This window comes from Astatotilapia calliptera, chromosome 18 (assembly GCF_900246225.1).
Source record: "Astatotilapia calliptera chromosome 18, fAstCal1.2, whole genome shotgun sequence".
Taxonomy (NCBI): Eukaryota; Metazoa; Chordata; class Actinopteri; order Cichliformes; family Cichlidae; genus Astatotilapia; species Astatotilapia calliptera.
Window position 1 is genome coordinate 10,711,081 of NC_039319.1, and position 4,083 is coordinate 10,715,163.

The following is a 4,083-nucleotide window of genomic DNA, read 5'->3' on the forward strand; positions in this document are numbered from 1 at the left end:
CATTGAAGGCCCCAATATGCAAATTTGAATGCCTCAGGACACATATATGATTGGCTGGGAAACCGTGCAGGCCCTGATTTGAAAATTTGAATTCTCAGTCCTCACAGAGGATTGGCTGCCTGGGGACCTGGCAGAAATATATAGAAATACTAATGATTAAGCATAAATACTACATTTAGTAGAATACTATGTTTTAGCACAAATACTATAAAAAACAGAAATACTATAATTTAGCAGAAATACTATATTAAGCACAAAATCCTATAAAAAGCAGAAATAGGATGATTAAGCATAAATACTACATTTAGTAGAAATACTATGTTTTAGCACAAATAGTATAAAAAGCAGAAATATTGTAATTTAGCAGAAATACTATATTAGGCACAAATCTTATAAAATAGCAGAAATAGTATTATTAGCACAATAGTAATAAGTTAAACAGAAAATTGGAAAAGCAAAATGGACAGCTGAAAAAATGCTGAACATGCTGAGGGTCCCTCAAATATACTTGTTAAATGAAAAAATCAGCAAAAAAATGCACAGGGAGAGAGAAGTAAGTTTCTAGGTCAGCCTGGGAGCTGCTGAATTTGAATCCACCAATCAGAGAGCCTGTGTACTTTTCCCGCCAAAACATGTGCCTCTTTTACACATGCAGCACAGAGAGGCACAGGATTATTGCAGTCTATTTCTCATAGTGAGGACTCCCCTCAAACAAATGAAAATAATTTCCTAACCGTAGGGGCTAGAGCGGTCATTCTTACACCGTTTTGTTCAGAAGAGATGGGGGAATCTTCCAGTGTTTACAATTTATCATTAAAATATGAATTATTAAAGATATTTGACTTCTAATGCACCATAACTGAGTAGAGCGAAGCAAAAACTGCCTTGACTTGCCCTCAAACAACGCTTTCTAACTCTAAATCTATTTGGAGTATCGATATCATTCTTTCACCGTAAGAGACAGCAGGCTTTGGTGAACAATCATGGAAATTTTCAGGTCTCTGTGGAAATCCAACAAAAAGTTATGACGAGAGAAAAAAGTGGTTCATTTCCACAGTTTGAAATCTGAAGAAATCTGAGCGAAGGACAAATTTCCTACCCTCAAACAAGTCCAACTCATTTCAGAACGGTAATAGGTGAGAAAATAATTCTTGAATTGTGAGCGTCACGAGTGTCTGAAGATATACCGGGACAAGCCTCATGTCTTAACTTTGCTTCGTTAAGGAGATATGACGATTCGAATATGCCTCTCATTACAGAAATGCAGCGGTGATTTTGAACAAACTCTCCATTGACTTTATATGGAGAGTTTTCTGACCTTGTGTTAGTCTGAGGAGATTTGCCAAAATTATATAAATCCCACAACAATGATGGTGACATTTTCTGAAAGCCAGCAAAAATACCTACGTTTTGATGTATAATTTGTGGAAGTTGAGTGAAAATTGAGCAAGTAGCAGGAAGTTGTTCGGACATGAAGTGAAAATTGCAAAACCTTCAGTGGCACACTGGAAGCCAAGAGCATAGCAACCATAACAACACATGTATTTTGTGAAAAATCACAATTTTGCAACTCAAAACTTTAAGAGGCATAAAAGTAAAACAGTAAAAGATTTGAAAAAGCTGAATCATACCTGAATAGCCCAATAATTTGTGAACATTTTAAAATTTGAATGGTTGTTCTAGGTGAAAGTATGAGGAAGTAGTTAAGTTTCAAAAACAAGCAAATTTTAGCAGAATTGCTGAAGTTTCCCATTCATTTCAATGGGACAAATTAAAGGAAAAAAGCTTAATATTTTAAAAAGTATAATAGCAAAAAATAGCAAAAGTCATAGCCGGAAAGAGCAAAAATAGCAGAATAGTTTAAAATTTGAACGGTGAAAATCGGCTGAAAATTGTGGAAGTAGTTCTACGGCGAAAAGTGTACGGAAGCAACTTGAAGAATAACTAGAAAAATTTGCATTTCCTGCGAAAATGCAGTGTGGATGCTTAAAGCTGAAGCTGTATGCAAAAAGTAGCTGAAAAAGCTGAAAAGTTGCAGAAATTGTAAAAAACTTTGCAGAAGCAAAAGAACTTTGCTAAAATGGAATAACTTAGCAGAACTGCAATATCTTAGAGGAAATATAATACTTGGCAGAAATACAATAGCTTAGCAGAAATATTGTAACTTACCAGAAACATGATAACTTCTCAAAAATACAAGAATTTAGGAGAAATAGTATAAGATAACAGAAAGAATATATTTAGCCAAAAATACTTAAACATTACAGAAACACTGTGATTTAGAGAAATAGTACAACATAGCAGAAATATTGTGATTTACCAGAGACACTGTGATGAACTATGAATATTGTAATTTTAAATTAAGACTATGTTTTAGCACAAATATTATAATTTGGCAGAAATACTATAATTTAGCAGAAATACTATATTAAGCACAAATCCTATAAAAAGCAGAAATACTATAATTTAGAACAAATAGTATAAAAAGCAGAAATACTATAATTTAGCAGAAATACTATGTTAGGCACAAATTCTATAAAAAGCAGAAATACTATAATTTAGCAGAAATACTATATTAGGCATAAATCCTATGAAAAGCAGAAATAGTATGATTTAGCAGAAATACTGTATTTAGCACAAGTACCGAAAAGTACCAGAAATACTATGATTTAGCAGAATAGTAATAACTTATTGAAACACAAATGCACAGAGGGACACACAAACACAGGCTCTAATCCAGTCAACCAGTCTAACTATATTCAATTTAAATCCTACAATGACATGCTGCCAAATATAGGCAGGGTCCTCTCTCTCCCACTAAACACACACACACACACACACACACACACACACACACACACACACACACACACACACACACACACACACACACACAGACACAGAGGGAGTCACAGTCTAAATATATTGAATTTGAATCTTACAATGAGATCATCCCATTAAAAGGCTTTCTCTCTCTCTCTCTCTCTCTCTCTCTCTCTCTCTCTCTCTCTCTCCCTGTCACACACACACACACACACACACACACACACACACACACACACACACACACACACACACAGGGAGAGAGAAGTAAGTTTCTAGGTCAGCCTGGGAGCTGCTGAATTTGAATCCACCAATCAGAGAGGCTGTGCACTTTTCCCCACCAAAACGGGTGCTTCTGTTTACACACGCAGCACAGAGAGGCACAGGATTATTGCAGTCTATTTCTCATAGTGACGACTCCCCTCAAACAAATGACCATAATTTCCTAACCGTAGGGGCTAGAACGGTCATTCTTACACCGTTTTGTTCAGAAGAGATGGGGGCATCTTCAAGTGTTGACAATTTATCATTAAAATATGAATTTTTAGAGATATATGACATGGATGACTTGTTGACTTAGAAGCCACGAATTCCCCAATATGCAAATTTGAATGCCTGAGGCCACATATATGATTGGCTGGCTGGGAAGCTGTGCAGGCCCTGATTTGTGGATTTGAATTCCTCAGCCCTCAGATATGATTGGCTGGCTTAGAAGCCATGAAGGCCCCAATATGCAAATTTGAATGCCTCAGGACACTTATATGATTGGCTGGGAAACCGTGCAGGCCCTGATTTGAAAATTTGAATGTCTCAGTCCTCACAGAGGATTGGCTGCCTGGGGACCTGGCAGAAATATATAGAAATAGTATGATTAAGCATAAATACTACATTTAGTAGAAATACTATGTTTTAGCACAAATACTATAAAAAGCAGAAATACTATAATTTAGCAGAAATACCATATTAAGCACAAATCATATAAAAAGCAGAAATACTATATTAAGCACAAATTCTATTAAAAGCAGAAATACTATATTAAGCACAAATCTTATGAAATAGCAGAAACAGTATGATTTAGCACAATAGTAATAAGTTAAACAGAAAAATTGGAAAAGCAAAATGGACAGCTGAAAAAATGCTGAACATGCTGAGGGTCCCTCAAATATACTTGTTAAATGAAAAAATCAGCATAAAAATGCACAGGGAGAGAGAAGTAAGTTTCTAGGTCAGCCTGAGAGCTGCCGAATTTAAATCCACCAA